General features: G+C 39.6%; 1 protein-coding gene across 2 annotated transcripts in view; it reads right to left on the bottom strand.

The window, feature by feature from the left end:
• LOC140728557 (xin actin-binding repeat-containing protein 2-like) overlaps nucleotides 1–20,390 on the bottom strand; it is a 171,053-nt gene that overhangs the window by 131,741 nt on the left and 18,922 nt on the right. The gene's annotated exons all lie outside the window — the stretch shown is intronic.

Here is a 20,390-nt window from a genome sequence, read left to right as displayed (position 1 = left end):
ACCCTCTGAGTGCAGAAGTTCCCCTCATCTTCCTCTTAAACTTCTCACCTTTCACCCTTAACCCATGAACTCTGGCCATAGTCCCACCCAACCTCAGTGGAAAAAGCCTGCTTGCATTTACCCTATCTATACCCCTCTTAATTTTGCATACTTCTACCAAATCTCCTCTCAATATTCCATGTTCCAAGGAATAAAGTCCTAACCTATTCAATCTCTCCATATAACTCAGATCCTCCAGACCATGCAACTTCCTTGTAAATTTTCTCTGTTTTCGATTAATCTTATTTGCATCTTTCCTGTATGTAGGTGACCAAAACTGCACACAATACTCCAAATTAGGCCTGTCTTGTATAAGACACCAATGTCTTATACAACTTCAACATAACATCCCATCTTCTGTACCCTACACTTTGGGTTATGAAGGCCAATGTGCCAAAAGCTTTCTTTGTGACCCTATATACCTGTGACGCCACTTTCAATGAATTATAGACCAGTATTCCCAGATCCCCTTATTCCACTGCACTCCTCAGCTGCCCTACAGTCCACCGTGAAATTTAGACAAAAATTTATGAGTAGATTTAAGTGACTAATAATTATTTGGGCAAGTCAGTTGACAAGTGAGACACTGGATTTTCAGAAGAGGAAAAAAAAGGAGAAAATGCTTGGAGACAAAATTATTGTTAAAATGGTCCTCTCTGCTATATTGTTCTCCAACCTGATGATCATATTTACATGTTTCAGGAGATATTCTTGTTTTTTAATTAATTCTATCATGGATAACTGTAATCACCATTCTCATTGATAGTTTGATTTTAATTGGGAATCTGAATGTTTGTAGATTTTTGTTTGTCAATATTAGTTAATATGGGTAATTAGTTGATAGTCTGCTACAATCTCTTTGTAGCTACACAGTTAAAATGCAAAATTAAAATGTTTTGTTTGAAGCACCTTTTTGTCCACACGGTGGGTGCCAATAGTCATCACTGACAGATGATGTTAAAATAATGATTTGAAGTTATAATTTAGTTATTGCTGGACAAGTTGGATTTTGTGCATTTTAGAGTATGTGAGATTTTAACAGTGCAATTATAAGTGATAATGAGTGCCAAACAATCTCTCTGGGTTTGAGAAATTAGTCTTGCAGGTGTGAATCATAAACATGAGATTCTGCAGATGATGGAAATCTTGAGCAACGTACACAACAACAAAAAATGAATCCTGATGAAGGGTGGCCTGAAACATCAACTGTACACGAGGGGTGATTGATATATGCACATGCAGTTCAACTCTTTGAGTGATTATGCAGAAAGTTTGAAGTTAATAACTCATTGGGGTGATTGATAAGTTTGTGGCCTAAGGTAGAAGGAGATGAGTTATTAACTTCAAACTTTCTGCATAATCATTCAGAGTTGACCTGCATATGCACGTAACAAGAGCTGTATAACTCATCTCCTTCTACCTTAGGCCACAAACTTATCAATCACCCATCTGTGGACACTTTCTGGAGGCCCAAGATCCGTATGCTCCATGACTGCTGGACTAAGTGTGTAAATGTAGGAGGGGACTATGTTGAAAAATAAATGTGCTAGGTTTTCTAAAACTGACTCCTTCTACCTTAGGCCACGGACATATCAATCACCCCTTGTATGCTCCATAGATGCTGCCCGACCTGCTTAGTTCCTCTAGCATTTTGTGTGGGTTGTTACAAGTGTGAAGTTTCATTTCCTCAGACGTAAAACCAATATAGATATTTTTTAAACTTTTATCTTGTCTCTTCCCTAATCCTATTACTATACCCCAGTCTTGGCTTTGCTTCCTCTTTTTCAATGTGAACATTCTATTACAGGTTCTATGGAGTCATGTTTACTCAGCACTACAGGGGTGAAAACTAGCTGCTTCCAAATCACTTATCATGATTTCTTTATTGAAGCCAATCACTGAATTATTTCACAGGGAACTTTCAATTGTAAATTGCATTTCGACACTGATGCAATTTCTCATCTCCGTTCCCGTGCAAAGCTTCTCTACAATATTGCCCAGATAGTTAAATATTTATTGAGATACCGCACAATAGGCCCTTCCAGCCCTTTGAACCATACGCCCTAGCAACCCCTGATTTAACCCTTACTAATCATAGGACAATTTACATAGGACCAATTAACCTACTAAAGGTACATCTTTGGACTGTGGGAGGAAATCAGAGCACCTGGAGGAAACCCATGCATTCCATGGGGAGGACATACCAACTTCTTACAGAGGATAAAAAACACAAAATGCTGGCAGAACTCAGCAGGCCAGACACCATCTATGGGAGGAGGTAGTGATGACATTTTGGGCCGAAACCCTTCATCAGGAGTGAGGAGGTAGTGACGACATTTCGGGCCGAAACCCTTCATCAGGAGTCAGGGTTTCGGCCCGAAACGTCATCACTACCTCCTCCCATAGATGCTGTCTGGCCTGCTGAGTTCTGCCAGTATTTTGTGTTTTTTTGATTTCCAGCATCTGCAGATTCACTCGTGTTGTCCTTACAGAGGATGCTAGGATTGAACTCAAATCTTCAACACCCTGAGCTGTAATAGTGTTGCAGTAACCGCTATGCTACCATGGTGTTAATATGTTTTACATCAAGTACTGTCAGAACAGCCGTGATTGAATACCATTGACCCAGCCCTCTCACTCACCCCACTGCAGTACAGGTTAACCTTCATGTGACTGACATTGTGGCTCCCAATTTCATCTGAGACTTTTCTCTGTGCATTTCCTCTCAGCAAAGGTGCACTGCAGCAATGTTATTTTAGACTTTGAACCTTGAACACTAATAGTCTTTGCTGCAATAGTCTCACAACTTAAATGGTTGTTGGCATGAAGTACAAAGGCTTTTACTTACTTACTGCCCGTTACGCTGCTGGCATTTAGGACAGCAATGAAGGTCCTTCATCTCTGTCAGTGTTCAGGGCTTCCTTCGTCATGTCAGTAGGTTCTTCACAGTTTTCACTGCTGTCAAGTCCCGGGTGGAGACTCAGGAATAGCGTCACGCTCAGATGTAGAAGGATTCTTCATTGCTGTTTCAGTAACAATTTTGATTTACCAGTCAGGTTTGTTGGCCTTGAGCTGAACCCCTGAACCTGGAGGACCAGTGGACCACTCTTAGTCTGGCCTCTACCCTTTGACCTGTTTGGCATGGGTGACCCTACCAAGAGCCAAAGCACAAGGCCTTGACTCCAGCCAACATAGCTCTCCGAGTCATCGAGGCACGCAAACCTCCAAATGCAGCAACAAAGTTGTGGTTTTTAAACTGCTCATTTATCGTTTTGTATACAGGTCTCCCTGAGGATTTTCAAATCTGCTTAAGGAGTTTGCTGTTCACTGCTTTGTTCACAGAATTGTATCTCAAGAAGCCTGTTTTTCTGAAATAAGAGTATCCACACATAGCAACGTATTTATTGCAATACATATTTGTAGGTATGCTTCAGCACTTGGTAGTCCTGTTGCCGTAGAAACAGATTTGATTCATTGAGACAGCAACTATTAATGGGTAATATGGAGGATCGTGTAGCATCCAATAATACATAAACAAAATAGTTGAAAAATATATGTCTTAAAATTCATTGTATGATGACAGTGGGTTTTTTTATTCAAGCCAAAATTAAAATAACATCTGAATTGTTGCTCTCCATGGAGAATTCTCAATGCCTTAACACTTGCACTACAGTGTTCCCATGTCCTCACTAAAATAATTGTTACCTCATGCTGTAAACCAATGCTCCCCATTGACCCAAAGTGATGCAATGGTTTAAAAATATGTTGACCTTGATGTAGAGATGAATGCATGAGCCAGTTAAAATTATTCTAGAAGATTTATTTTAAAGGAACACTTGCATCAATGGATTTGAACATAATTTAGAAATATATAATTATCTATAAATTCATAGACATCTAATTCACCATCATAAAAGATTATTAGTAATGTTCAGTATCATTGGGAAGAAATTGATAAGAAGTTTTGGCATTTTGGCACTCTTTTTAATGCAAAAATACGAAAACTGTTTTTAGTATACTACTGTAGACTGTAGTGCACACAGACTTTTCACAACGACTGAATGAAAATAAGACTGACAAGAATTCAAAACACTTCAAAACCACTTCAAACCCCTTGTGAAGCCATGGGAGCAGGTGGTGGATGGTCATATGAGCAGCTGGTGCATATTACAAGTCCTGGTTATGCAACCATTGATGCCAGGCATCAATACTCTGAAGAGTATTGATAATGCCTGGGGTCACCCGTCTTGTAAAGACACCGGCCAGAAGAAGGCAATGGCAAACCACTTCTATAGAAGAAATTGCGAAGAACAATAATGGTCATGGAAAGACCATGATTGTCCACATCATGCAACACAGCACATAACGATGGAGGAATGATGATAACCCTGATTCTGATACAGGTCTCTATTGTGGATTGGGAGGTAGGAAGGGGGCAGGGAGAGGGGAATCATGGTTGGGAAAAGGAGAGGGAGGAGGAAGCACCAGAGAGACACTCTGTAATGATCAATAAACTAGTTGTTTGAAATAAAATGACCTTGCCTGTTGTTTCAGGGCTGGGTGTGTCGGCTCCCATACCATCCTCCGCCAATGGCACTCCTTCTCTGCCGCCTCTCCCACACCCCTCCCTCGGTGCTCCACCCTCACTATTCCCAATATCCTCTGCTCCCGCCAGGTTTACAAACTTTTTCTCGGTTCCACGTTGACAAACACAGTACTGTGAAAAATGTCTGAGGTACTCTTGCTATATATACGTGCCTAAGAATTTTGCAAAGTACTGTAGATTTTGATGGAGGAGTCAATTCATGGTATTTAACCCTCAAAGAGTTGTGACCAACCATATTCTAAACCACCACTGGGGTTGCCAACCTGGGGTCCATGGACCCCCTCGATTATAGGCAATTTTCCATGGTTTATAAAAGGTTGGAAGCCTCTGCTCTTAGAGAATAAAGTACTGTGAAAATTATGGAGAGCTGAACAATGGGAGAGCCAGACACTTCCATTATTTATTGCATAAATTGTTCCCTAATTCTCTCTTAAAAAGAGCACAAGATTTATAAAAATTGCATTGGCAGTAGCCAAAAAAGCTATTGCAGTTACTTGGAAATCAGATTCATATTTAACTATGGATCATTGGAATAATGAAATATATAGCTGCATTCCACTTGAAAAAATTACATAATTTAAGAAATGAATATGATATATTTTTGAAAATTTGGCACCCCTATCTACAAAAGATAGGATTAAATATATAGGTCCTTTGAAGATAAAATTATGTTATTTGGGGAAAATAAAAACTGAAGTTATTTTGAACTCCATGGAGCATGTGGGGATCCTCCAATATCCAGGCAATCTTTCTATCTTTTTTCTTTCTTTCTTTTTTCTTTTTTTTCTTTTCTTTTTTTCAGATAGGGGTCTAAGGGGGGGGGGGGGAGGGTTAAGGGGAAGGGGGAGGTCCAATATTAATTTTTCACTATTCTAATATTCTATTCATTTTATGTAATTCTCTTTAAAAATAAATAGATAAATAACTTTTAAAAGAGCACAAGAAAGTTGGGACAGGAGTAGGCCTCTCAGCCCCTCAAAGCTGACTAACCATTCAGTAAGATCATGGCTGATCTTGTCCAGGCCTCACCTCTGCCTCACATGTCAGATGATGTCCTCGTCTTTGAATTAAAGTAATACAATTTTAAGGGAAAGACTAGGGAAAATAAGGACAAAGGGAACATTCTGTAAATGTTCGGATGTGTTTATCCAAGTACATATATATATATATATATATATAATGGATTAATAATTAAGCAGGGAGCTATAATGGAGAAGTCATCAATGACTTGGTTAAGTAATCATTAAATATCCATTAGTGAAAATGAATTATTATGTCAGAGGCTGTAAGTGGTATCGGTGTGAACACAAATTAGAAATCAGAAAACTAGAGAGGGAGGGCAATGGGAAATGAAACATGGTGACAGAGAGCTAAACAAAGTCAGAAGTGAAATATAAATTAGTACCATACAGAAACACCTCTCAAGGTTCAGCCCTATGTCCCCATCATGAGAGGAGGAAATGAGTAAGGGTGGCCAACAGGGCTCCGGTGAATCTCTATAGGCCAATCCCCTATACAGTGATGCAATGGTTCAAAGGTTCATTTATTATCAAAGTACACAACTCTAAAATTCTTCTCCAGATAGTCACGAAACCAAGAAAGAAAATAAAGCCAACAAGATCATCAACCCCCTCCCCACACAAAAAAACAAAGAAAAACTGAACAGATGTATTGACCCCCAATTCTCCCTACCCCCACACGCAAAAATAAACTGAGAAAGATCGGGTGAAAAACACAGAATACAAAAAAAAAACTTAAGACTGACAAAAATTACGCAATCCAAGTCCACATCCAAAACACTAAGAAAAGCTGGGCAACATTCTCCCTCTCCATAACAGAGCAATTTCACCAGTGATAAAGAGGCAGTCTCCACTCTTTAGCAGCAGAGTGATCCCCCAGCGATAGTATGTCAAGCAGCCAGGGCTTCAATCTCCCTTGTTATTTTAATTGGTAAACAATGGAAGCTTTAATCAGCGAAATGGAGTTGAACATCTGCTCATAGCTTTCTTGCCATGAGGTTCTCACACACTGCCTCTACCTCCCAGAATCCTCTCGGAGACTACAAAGCACTGAACACCCAAACTGCAAATCACGGGCTCCAACAGTACCAGAATCACATTCAAGATTAAAAACAAACATAAAAGACATAGAAAATGTGAAATATATGGTTTCATGGTGCATCCAGAGATGTCAACTGAAGAAGGGTTGTATGCAGGCGCCATCTTGACCGGAAGTTCAATTACAGAAACACTGATGAACTTGACAGGGAGGTCATTGATGGCCTCTGCTCCACAGGGAACTATGGGCCCAAGAAGAAGAGAATACAAAAACAGAAGGCAGAAATATCAAGAGAGACAGAGCTAGAGCTCAAAATGGAAGGAAAATAATTAAAATGCCTAAAAGGCAAGTATGAAATTGTTTAAAAATTTAACATAATGAATAAAGTATCTCTAACTAGATAGGTGAATTTATAGAATGGGTTTGATAGCCATTACAGAGACATGGTGAATCGCAGATTGGAGTTCATATTCAGGGATATTTAGCTTTTACAAAGGACATGCAGGAAGGAAAAGAAGCTGTGGTGTACTGTTATTATGAGATGAAACCTATAGAATAGTTGTGAAGGATGGTTTAGGGTAGTTCTCAACCTAGGGCCCACGGACCCTTTGCTTAATTCAACGATGGCATTAAAAGGGTTGGGAACCCCTGGTCTAAACTCAGAAGATGTTGCAAAGAAAATTATGCACTGGTACGAATAGTGTATAGACCCTGTAGAGAGCATTTGCATTATAGTAATCCATGGGGGATTTAGTGGGGGCTTGTAGAAAGAGCAATGCATTAATCATGCATGACATTAATCTTTACCTAGATTGGATGAATCAAATTGGAAAAAGTAGTTATGAAAGAGAATTAACAGGGTGTACTCAAAGTAGCTTTAGAGCTAACCAGGGAACAGATAAACAGACAGGTTTAACAAAGAATCAGAGCAAAAGATCCTCTAGAAAGTAATGATTAAAGCATGGCAGAATTTTACATTCAGTTTGAGTTGGGGGAAATGTAGATCAGATGTAACCGTATTTAACTTCGATAAAAGGAATTACAATAGAACAAGGACTGTTGGCTAAACTCAACTGAAGAGATAAACAGGAAGGACAATAGACATGCAGTGGCAGACATTTAAATAGCAAAATAATATGTGCAGTAAGTTAAGATTCGAAGGGAAGGATAACCAACTATGGTGAATTTAGGATGTTAAAGAGGGCATTAAGTTGAAAGAGAAAATGTATACAATGTAAAGGTTAGTGGAAGACACTAAGAATGGAATAAGTTCAGAATCCAGCAAAGGAACAGAAAGGATAAGTAAGGAACGGGGAACATACCATAAGGACGATTTAATGAGGAGCTTCAAAATAGAAAATAAAGGAGCTTCTTTTAAGTATTTAAAAAAGGAAAATAGCCCAAGTGAATGTCCATCACTTGGAGAATGAGGCTGGGGAAATAGTTATAGGAATGAAGGAAATAACAGTGCAAAGCTAAGCAGATATATAGCTATGGTGCCTAGACTTCAGCATAGTACTGTATACTATGAAATAACACTTAATACAGTACAGCTAAAATACAGCTAAGTACTCTTATCTCTGTTTCCAAAATCACCTTCCTGTTTTAACCAATATAAAGTACTGTGCAAAAGTCTTGGTCACCCTAGCTACAGTATAAATATATATATATATATATATATATATGCCTAAGACTTTACACATTACTGTAAATAGATACTTTGAAACAGTTTTCATAGGAGAAGATGTTTTGAACACACCAATATTAGTTCCTAAAAAGATCACCTCACTTATTATTTTCATGGTATACTTCCTGATTTATTTTCCATGAAACGTTCTATTAAGAGTTAAGTCCAGTAAATTTCAGTATAAATAATCTTTTAACAAAGATTTACAATAACTCAAAACTTAACTGATGTTTTCTCACATTGTGAATTGTTTTATATATTCAAAATAATTTTTTCTATTTTTGTTTTCCTGAACTCCCTTTGTCATATACTTTATTTCTGTACAATTTAACTTCAAGCTATTTAAGTTAACAATCCTTTCTAGTTTTGGCATGGACGAGAAGGGCTGAAGGGCTTGCGTCAGTGATTCTCAACCTGTGGGGTTGTTAACATCGATTGTTCTATCTTCCAGTGTTCACTTAACTTCCCAACTTCTTACTTACTCTGCTATTTCTTCATACTTCCAACTTTAGGAGCGAAAATGTTAAAAACCAAGACATGAATTGCCAAATCTATCAGAGCACATTGTGTAACATATCTTCTCAGCAACATCTGACTCATTTTGGATGTAGCTAGTGCATGGATTCACCAGATTGTTACCAGGACTGTCGGGTTTATACTGATGGTTTACATCAACAGGAGTTTCTCTCCCTTTGAACTCAGAATGTTGAATTACTATGTAGCTGATGTGAGATATACGGACTCAATAAAGAAAAAAGAGAACATTTAGTTTGTTTGGCAAATCCATAACAAAAGGACAGCATTTGGGAGCAATACCATCTAAGAGTGAAATCTGATATGCACATAAGTTGTAGTGGAACTCTAGTCTTCTCTCAATGGACCATGTTTGCAATAATAATTGAAATTCTCAAGGCCAAGATCGATGGTCTTTTCTTAGCAGATGTGTCAAGAGATATGGATCAAAGGTTACTTATGGAGTTGATTTTCAGGTGCCATGATCTAACAGCTGCAAAACAGAACACTTTGGAAATCTTCTTTTATGTTCCTAAGGAATATAAACTTTTCAGAGTTTATTGAAATAGTAAGAAATTATCCTTTAAGAATCTATGAGTCTTTGAAGAGCTTTTTCAAAAGACTTAACAATGATATAAATAGGTAATTGAAGTAATATCTCCAAGCTTGCAGGCGGCACAATGCCAGAACACGCTGTCAGGATCTGGACAGGTTGAGCAAGTGGGCACATGGTTATCACATGTGGATACGTGAAGTTGTTGTTCAGCTAGCAGAATAGTAATAGTTTAGGGAAACCATCACAGAAAGTGGGAACAAGTGGGCTACAGACTTAGTGTCAATATTTCTGAGGATCCACCCTGGACCAACATATCAATGCAGCTGCAAAGAAGACAGACAGCAGTTACTTTTCATGAGGAGTTTGAGGAGATTTTGTATGTCAACTAAAGACACTTGCAAATTTCTACAGATGTACCATGGAGAGCATTCTAACTGGCTGCATCACCATCTGGTTTGGAGGGTGGTGGGGGGGGGGGGGGGGGTGGTGGCTACTGCACAGGATCGAAATAAGACACAGAGTTGAAAACATAGTCAGCTCCATCAAGGGCACAAGCCTCTGCAATATCTAAGACAACTTCAAGGAGCAATGCCTCAAAAAGGTGGCGTCCATCAATAACGATTCCAATCACCTAGGACATGCTCTCTTCTATTGCTACCATGAGGAGGAGGTACAGGTGTGTGAAGGCACTCACTCAATGATTCAGGAACAGCTTTCTCCCCACTGCTATTTGATTACTGAATGGATATTGAATCCATGAACACTACCTCATTACTTTTTTTATTTCTATTTTTACACTGCTTAATTGATTTAATTATTTAACATATATGCATAATGCAATTCACAATTTTTCTATTGTTATGTATTGCATTGTACTGCTGTCCCAAAGCCAACAATTTTCACAACATATACTGGTGATATTAAATCCTGAATCCAAGAGCTTACCAATGGATGTAAATCTGCAGATGATTAAGAATGCAATGGTATTTGGTGTTTTATTGTGACAAGACTTCATGCAGGAGCAGGAATATCTTACCACAATTTTACAAGGCCTTGGAGAAACTTCTCCTTAAGTATTGGGAGCACTTTTTGGGCTCCTTATCTAAGGGTGGATGTTCTTGCTGTGGAGGGAATGATTCCTTGGATCATAAGATGCATGAATTGAAAACAAAATAAAAATTATGAGGTAACTTTAGGAGGCCAGGCAGCATTTGTGGAGGGAACAAAATGGTGTCGAGACCAAGCGTTAGGCCTGACAATGGTGAGGAAGAGTAGCCAGTGAAAGGGGAAGAGGTGGGGTGAGGCGGGAACCATAGATGATCGGTGGGTGTAGTTGGAGTGAGGGAAGATTGGGTAGATGAAGCTAGGTGGGGGAGGGGGAGTAGTGAAGCTAGGATGCGGAGGCTGGGTCTGATAGGTGGTTACAAATAAGGAAGGAGGCAAAAGGGAAGGGCGGAAGTAGCCAGGTGGATAAAGCTAGAGATAGAGGCTGGAGAGTGATAAATTGAGGCACAAGAGCTACAAGTGTTGTACTCTGAAAAGTAAGGCAGCTGATTTGCACCAGATAAAAGAGTGCTGATGACAGGACTGGGTAGATGCAGACAGAATGCTCCCAATGGTATGATGTCTAGAACCAGTGGTCAGTCTAAGGAAACAGGGTTGTTTATTTAGGATTGATTTTGAGAGAACCTTCTTCACCCAATCACATGGTGAACTGTGGAATTCTCAAACACTGAAGGCATTTGAGCTTCATCATTAAATGTACTCATACAGAAATTAGTGACGTCTCTCATGGCTAAATAGATATTGAAGGGCTGAATGGCTTTGTACTAAATAAACACATTAATCCATGTATATTAAAATATTTAGATAATGATTAGAATACTATTTGTGAAAAGCAATATAGGAGAAGGTCTCTGGATTTAACCAATGAATTTTTACCTGTCTAATAAAACACACCACAACATTTTCCTTTATCTCTCAGGCATGCCAAGCACTTCCAGCACACTCTTGTGCATCAATATTTCATCTACTCTATTCAATAGTTAGTCAGTGGTAAAGCAGACATAACAACAAGGAACTGGTACCTGGAATAAATATCTTGTATGCTTCTAATAACATTTGTTTCTGGCTTACATACTGCAACAATCTTTGATATGTTGTAATGCCGACTGACTTCGAACGCTTCTCATTATCTTCAAAAATATCATAAAAGTTATTCAACAATATCAATCTCTGAAGATCTTCCAAACCATCTAAAATCTCATGCTGGTGTATTAATTTTAAAGAGGTAAACATTTCAATCTGTGGTGATAGCTTTTGGTCGGCTGGCAGAAGACGTACTTTTGAGTCAAAGGTTCTTTGTTCAAATCCACAAATTTGTGTAGTATCCTTTCAATAATAAATATTATTTATTATTCATTATTTATATTATTAGCTTTAATTTTTATTTAGAGATACACCACAGTGACAGGCCCTTCTCTGCAATGGCCCCATGCTACTCAATTCCACTCACCTGACCATTTAACCTACTGATCTGTACACCTTTGAGATGTGAGGAAACCAGAGCACTGAGAGGAAATCCACATGGTTACGGGCAGAATGCACAATCCCCTTGACAGTGTTGGGAAGTGAACTCAGGTCATTGATGTAATATTGTTACACTAACTGCTACATGACTGGGCTGCCCCTTCCTATCAAAGAATTCCAGCCGGTAGAAGTGACTATTCCAAACAATAATAAAGGAGGACAACCAAATTACAGGGAGGGGTTATAAAAGAGATGTGACTTCTTTTACTTATATGCATTTTTCTCAAGTACTGGCACTAAACCCTCTCCATCTCTCAGCCGGTAGGCAAAGCACCATCCACTCTATATTTTGGTACGTCACTGTAAAGCAAACACAAGATCAAGGAAGCATATTCTGAAGCAAATCTTCTCCATTTTCCCAATTCTCTTTACCAAACACCTTGCTCTCCGTATCACACTACCCTGGCTTGCGAACCAACTTGCATATCACGCAGACTGCTAGGACACAATATCCATGGTCGATCCCAACCAATGGACAGCCTCATCTTTGCTGTATTTCAAATTCTTTTCATTATCTTAACCTAATGTTATTTGCCGACGTCCATCTCTGAAGACCATCACAAAACGTTTTAAATCTCCTGCTGATTTGACAAAATTTACAGCTCACGGCATTGTGATAGCCTTGCTTCAGTTAGTTTGAGGAGATCTGGCATGTCATCAAAAACACTTGCAATTTTCTACAGAAGTACTGTGGAGGTCATTCTAACTGGCTGCATCACCGTCTGGTGTGGGGGTGATGGGGGGAGGGCTACTGCACAGGGTCGAAGCAAGCTACGGAGAGTTGTAAATTTAGTCAGATCCATCATGGGCACTAGCTCCATTGTATCCAGGACATCTTCAAGGAGCAACACCTCAAAAAGGCAGCATCCGTCATTAAGGACCCACACCACCCAGAACATGCCCTCTTCTCATTGCTACTATCAGGAATGAGGTACAGAAGCATGAAGACACACACTCAATGATTCAGGAATACCTTCTTCCCCTTTGCCATCTGATTTCTGAATGGACATTGAACCCATGAACACTACCTCACTACTTTTTTATTTCTATTGTTTAGCCCTAATTTAACTATTTTATTTATATATATATATATATATATTTCCTATAATTCCAAGTTTGCTTTTATCTCTCCATGATCATATATTGCATTGTACTCAGGCTGTAAAGTTAACAAATTTCATGACACATGCTGGTGATATTAAACTTGATTCTGATTCTGTCATCCTTCTGAGTCAGTAAGTTCTGAATTCAGGTCCCGTTAACAGACTTGTGCATATTCTATAGTGATTCTTCATGCCGTACTCTTTCAAACCAAGCCCCCGGCTATGTGAGATGTGAAAGATCCCGTAGGACTGTTCAATCAAGACCAGCCGAGCTTTCCAGTGCCAAACCAGTGTTCAATCCTCAAACAGTACATTTGAAAGTAGATTATTTGAATATCACATTACTCTATGTAAATTGCTTGCCAAGTTTCCTACATAACAGTAAATGCACTTCTAAAATTTTTTTATTGGCTTTGAAATAGATTGAATCACTCTGAGGTTGTGAAATGTTATGTATAAATGAATGTACTTCCCTTTTTTTGTGGAAAAGTTATTGTATTGGGTTAAATTTATTGTTCCTATAATAGTTATACTTCCTGCATCCAAGTTCTGAAGTTAATCATTAAAGATATCTGAAGAACTGTGGAATTGCATAATAATAAGATAGTAATGTAAGCCATCAATAGAGCAAAGTATTTATTAAAAACAGAGTAGCGTGTCCATACAAAATACATAGCAGTTGAATGAAAACGTTTTAAAAAAATGATCAGACTATATTTTCATCTAAAAGGGATGTATTTGATTATGCAGCCCTGTACAAATGTTATTTGGTTTAACAAGGGAAGATGGAATTTATCAGGTTGCAAGTATTAAAGAGTGGGTCATTATCATCCTCATTATATGTCACATCATACGAAGTGGGTGATCATGGTCTTTGATCATCATTGTACTTGGCAAATTTTTCTTCAGAAGTGGCTTGCCATTTCTTTCTTCTGGGCAGTGTTTTTACAAGATGAGTGACCTCAGCCATTTTCAATACTCTTCAGAGATTGTCTGCCTGGCGTCAGTGGTCACATAATCTGGACTTGTGATATGCACCAGCTGCTCATACGACCATCCACTGCCTGCTTCCATGGTTTCACATGACCCTGATCAGGGGGCTAAGGGTGACCTGCAAGCTAGCAGAGGGAACGAGTGCCTTACATCTCTTTTGGCAGAAACCTATCTCCACCCCACCATCCAAAAAGTATGGGTAGACTTGGCAGATAATGTTACTTTGTGCAATAATTAATGTTACTTTGAAATGTATTGTATGTATACTTAAAATTAATGATGCAAATATTTTTATGACCTTGTATTAGGAACTCCAGAATAAAAATGCAGCTATTAATTTATATAGAGCTATTATTTGAGTGCCAGAAAGTTTGTTGAAAGTCCAAGCTGTTCGTTCGAAACTTCCATACAGAGATTATCTGCACACAAAGTCATGTGGCTTACTTGCAATTTCTATTACAAATATAGAGTACTGTTTGCTACCATTTAGGATAATTGTTGGCTTAAGTATTGATTTGTTTACTAGAGTATAACTTGTAGTTGAAATAAGATATTCAGTTCCAAGGGCACACTGCTCTAATGGAGGGGAAGGCTCTTGAGTACAAACAACACTTAAAGGCTGAAGAATGTGACCTATATTATTGAAACTTTCTGTCCCAGATAATTTGGAAGAGTACTATTTTCTCATGGTAGTAAAAGATTGGGTGGCAGGATGGAGAAACATCTCTACCTTCACTAACCTGCAGGTCACCCTTGGGCAGGGTGTAGCACCCGCTTAGCCCCGTGATCAGGGTCATGTGAAACCACGGGAGCAGGTGGTGGATGGTCGTATGAGCAGCTGGTGCATATCACACATCCTGGTTATGCGACCACTGATGCCAGGCAGACAATCTCTGAAGAGTATTGAAAATGGCTGAGGTCACCTGTCTTGTAATGACACTGCTCAGAAGAAGGTACATTTAAATACAACACCTGTACTCCTGCATTCTTTGCTCTTCTGAATTTTGCCTCTGTGGTACGACTTAACTCTTTGCCCTGTATGTGTTTGTACCCAAATATTGGATCGTCATTCCTTACGTTCATGTTACACCTATTATCTACTAGTAAACTTGCTGGCTCATCCTCAGCTCTATCACCCAAGTTGCCATCCTCCTGCCACTCCTAGCGGCTCTAGTAAATCTGCCCACAAGAATATTGGTCATCAAGAGGAGGAAACCAGAGTTCCGTTAAGCCAATCCTCATCAGAGGATCAGAGGCGAACAGGGTCAGCAACTTCAGATTCCTTGGTATTATGATTTCAAAAGGACCTGTCCTGGGCCCAGCATGTAAGTGCAATTATGAAAAAAAAACCATGGCAACACCTCTTCTGCCTTAGTAGTTTGCGAAGCTTCGACATGATATCTAAAGCTCTGACGAACTTTTATAGGTGTGTGGTGGAGAGTATATTGACTGGCAGCCTCACAGCCTGGCATGGAAACACCAAAGCCCTAGAATAGAAAATCCTCCAAAAAGTAATGGTTATGGCCCAGTCCATCACGGGTAAAGACTTCCCCTCCATTGAGCACATCTACACGAAATGATGTTTTAGGAAAGCAGCGTCCATCAACAGGGCGTTCACCACCCACAATATGCTCTCTACACACGGCTGCCATCTGGACGAAGGTACAGGACCCTCAGATATCACACCACCAGGTTCAGGAACAGTTATTAACCCTCAGACATCAGGCTCTTATACTAAAGGGGATAACTTCATTAGTCCTGCTGAAGGGTTTCAGCCAGAAATACCAACTGTGCTCTTTTCCAGAGATGCTGCCTGGCCTGCTGAGTTCCTTCAGTACTTCGTGTGTGTTGCTTTGGATTTCCAGCATCTGCAGATCTTCTCTTGTTAGTAACTTCACTTAACTTCACTAGCCCCATCATTGAAATGTTCCTACACTGTCAAGGACTCATCGTTGCACTTTCTTGATATTTATTGCTTATTTGTTTATTACTATTATTTCTTTCTTTTTGTACTTACACAGTTTGTTGTCCTTTGCACACTGGTTGAACACCCAAGTTGGTGCAGTCTTTCATCGACTCTGTAATGGTGATTATTCTATGGATTGAATGAGCATGCTTGCAAGAAAATGAATCTCAGGGTGATATATGGTGACATATTTGTACTTCGATATGAACAAAGGCAGTTTTGTTGAGAATAAGGAGGTTAGTTTTACATTATAAATGATATAAATCATTTGGTATACAAGGCAGTACGATGGCAGATTAAATTTAATCTTGATATGTGAGGGGGCGTTAATCTGGGAAGTTGGTTAAGAGTAACATTAGGGGGAATAGTAGGGCTACAGGGAGTACTGAAGAACAGAGGGATCTCGGAGTACATGTCCATGGATCCCTAAAGGTGGCAGCATAGGAAGGTAAGGTGGAAAAGAAGGCTATGGGTTACTTATCCCTATAACAGCAGGAAGGTCGTGGTACAATAAAATGAACTTTTGGCTCAGTGACAGCTGGAATATTAAGTGGTGTTCTGATTCTCACACTATAGGAACCATGTGTTTGCACTAGGGAGGGTGTAGGCTTTGTTGCCTGGGAAAAAATACACACTCAGGACCACAAATACTTTTACAGGTCTTTAAATCCTTTATCTGTTTTAACTCTTTTTAATGCAGAAAGAGGATATCAAAATAGAAATAACAAAATGAATTTTTAAAAAACTACAGTTGCTGCAGTTACAATCTCAGCTTAATTTTGATCCACACATATTTGTTTATCAACTAAAATTTCCAAAACCAATACGCTAGTGGCAATTCTAAACAGAACAATACAAACAACATTAGAATCCTATCAACCCTGTATCTTATACACAACATCAAAAATATGAATAACTACATCTGATCTTTATTAAGAGGTATACTCACTTTGGCACACACATGCTTAACTTCTAAACACATAGGGGTTAGACACTGAAACAAATTCTCCTTGCTCACACTACTAGGTGAAAAAGGAATTTCACACAACCACACTATTCAGCGCCGATACCTTACTCGTGAAAATCTCCAGTACTCGACGTTCTTTCTAGAACATTGTAACTCTTCTTTCTACTCTACACGTGCATAACGATGTTACCATTTTCTCTTAAAGGCACAGGCAGCTATTTTAGCGTTACCAGGATGAATACAAAAGTGCATTTTTTTAAAAATGACATTCAACCATCACCTGGTTACATTGGGGAGATTTACAAGTTCTCTGTGATGGAACATTTCAGGTAAGAGAGGAGATTGGTTGGGTCAAGTTTACTTTCCTTGGAGTGGAGACCTGTCAGAGGTCAAATAACAAATTTATGAGGAACATTGATAGGATGGACAGAGAGGAACATTTGCCCATAATGGAGAGAGCTAAAACCAGAGGGCATAGGATTAGCGTGAGGATGAAGAGAATTACAGGGGATCAGAGCAAGTTATTTTTCACCTAGAGAGTGCTTGGTGCTTGCTCCATAGCCTATTCATCCAGACATTTAAATGTTAGGAGTACCCTTCTCCATCAGCTTCTCAGGCAGTGTACTGCAGATAACTGGCACCCATGAAGAGAGTGTTGACGTCTGTTCCAGGATGGGTTTGATGAGAATGATAAGGGAATTCGGTAACTAATTAACAATAGTCATCAGGTATCTCAGATTGCAAACTTCAACATACCTTTGGGGAAAAGAAAGTGCTACAGGCAGATGAAGGCAACCTAAAGAACATTTGGCGGGTGGAGTGCATGGAAGAGGCCCCAGCAATTCTTTGACAGGCAAGAGCTTTGTTCAATGTTGTCAAAGCCATCTACAACTCACACACTTAAGGCCTATTCTACCGAGAGCCAAGAACAGCTGTGGATTTATTAAGGACAGAGAGCAGTCAATAGTTGCCAAAAGGAACACTTTAAAGACCCTCTTGACAATAATTCTTTTCTTGAAATGAGTGCCCTGGACTTCATCTCAAGACAACTAATCTGGGCCAGCCATGCTGTCAGTCTTGACTGGCAAGCAGTTAGAAAGGTCACGTCCTACCAAAAGATTACAAAGCCACAGGACTGGAGAGAATCCTTGCCGAAGTGCTCAAATTTGGCAATGAAAATTGCAGGAACCAATCTACATCAGACTCCTGTTAATTGACTACAGCTTAATTTCAAACAAACACATCACCAAGTTCCCAGACCTAGAGCTCAGCATGCCTCTCTGCAACTGGGTCATTGACTTCAAAGTTCAAAAGTTCAAAGTAAATTTATCATCAGAATACATATTTTTCACATATACAAACCTGAGATTCATTTTCTTGCAGGCATACTCAATAAATCCAATAACCAGACTAGAATAAATGGAAAACCACACCAACTGGCACCCAACCAGTGTTCAAAAGATAACAAGTTGTGCAAGATGGCGCCAGTGAACCACAGTAAGTCCTGCAGGCTATGTACAATACTTCTAAATGTACCACTTTTGAATTACTTTGAAATACAAAAAGAAAGAAGAAATAATAATAAATATATAAATAAATATATGAGCAATAATTATTGAGAACATGAGATGAAGAGTCCTTGAAAGTAAGTCCTTAGGTTGTGGGAACATTTCAGTGTTGGGAAAAGTGAAGATGAGTGAAGTTATCCTGATCCAAGAGTTTGACGGTCGAAGGGTAATAGCATACTGATTAACATATCATAATCTGTGAAAGTATGCAACAACAACTCTTCCATAATTATCCTCAACACTGGTGTCCCAAAAGGCTACATCCTTGTGTTATGCCTGCAGCCCCCTCCTTTGTGAGAATCACAAGATCACTATTGGGTTGGGTCAGGGGACCCAGGAAATGAGAGAGAGACGTGGAATGGACAGGAGGAAGAGTATAGGAAACTGATACAGGACTTTGTGATATGGTGCAACTCAAACTACCTGCGTCTCGATATCACCAAGACCAAGGAGATGGTGGTGGACTTTAGGAGATCTAGGCCTCATATGGAGCCAGTGATCATTAATGGAGAATGTGTGGAGCAGGTTAAGACCTACAAGTATCTGGGAGTACAGTTAGACGAGAAGCTAGACTGGACTGCCAACACAGATGCCTTGTGCAGGAAGGCACAGAGTCGAATGTACTTCCTAAGAAGGTTGGCGTCATTCAATGTCTGTAGTGAGATGCTGAAGATGTTCTATAGGTCAGTTGTGGAGAGCGCCCTCTTCTTTGTGGTGGCGTGTTGGGGAGGAAGCATTAAGAAGAGGGACGCCTCACGTCTTAATAAGCTGGTAAGGAAGGCGGGCTCTGTCGTGGGCAAAGTACTGGAGAGTTTAACATCGGTAGCTGAGCGAAGGGCGCTGAGTAGGCTACGGTCAATTATGGAAAACCCTGAACATCCTCTACATAGCACCATCCAGAGACAGAGAAGCAGTTTCAGCGACAGGTTGCTATCGATGCAATGCTCCTCAGACAGGATGAAGAGATCAATACTCCCCAATGCCATTCGGCTTTACAATTCAACCGCCAGGAGTAAGATCTGTTAAAGTGCCGGGGTTAGGACTCAATGTATTTAAGTAAACTACTTAAGAACTTTTTAAAAGTTATTATTAATGCTTTTTGAGAGGGTGATTTTAGATGCATATCATATTTTTACTGAGTTAAGTATTGTATGTAATTAGTTTTGCTACAATAAGTGTATGGGACATTGGAAAAAATGTTGAATTTCCCCATGGGGATGAATAAAGTATCTATCTATCTATCTATCTATCTAGAATGCCTCGTTCCCCGGCGACGTAAAGTCACGAGACATGGCCATTGTCTCTTGGAGACACATTTGTGGATTGAGATCCTGTGCTACGTGAGAGCCCTCGGACAAAGTGGGCTGGGTGAAGGGAAGAGATTGCATCATCCCCCAACCTGATTGACATCTACGACCCTGCGAGTCAGGATAAAAGAGGGGCTGTAGGAACTCAGACGCACCAGAAGAAACGCTAGCGATCCCGTAATAGCGGGAAGCCACGTGCGTTCAGTTCCATTGCCTGGAACTGGTGCCGGGTACCACAGACAATGGCTTTGAACTAACAACGGGGAACCAACTCCCCCGACTCAACGGATTGGCATCATAAAAGACCCAGGCAAGTTTAAAACCGTCTCTCTTAAACCCAAAGAGCTGCAGCTTGAATGACAGTGACTTTTATTTTTCCATCGGACAATACATTATCCCCTAGACAACGATAGAGCTATTTCTTATTGATTATTATTA

This window comes from Hemitrygon akajei, chromosome 5 (genome assembly GCF_048418815.1).
Source record: "Hemitrygon akajei chromosome 5, sHemAka1.3, whole genome shotgun sequence".
Classification (NCBI taxonomy): domain Eukaryota; kingdom Metazoa; phylum Chordata; class Chondrichthyes; order Myliobatiformes; family Dasyatidae; genus Hemitrygon; species Hemitrygon akajei.
The sequence above is the reverse complement of the archived record's forward strand: the minus strand, read 5'-3'. Positions and strand labels throughout refer to the sequence as shown.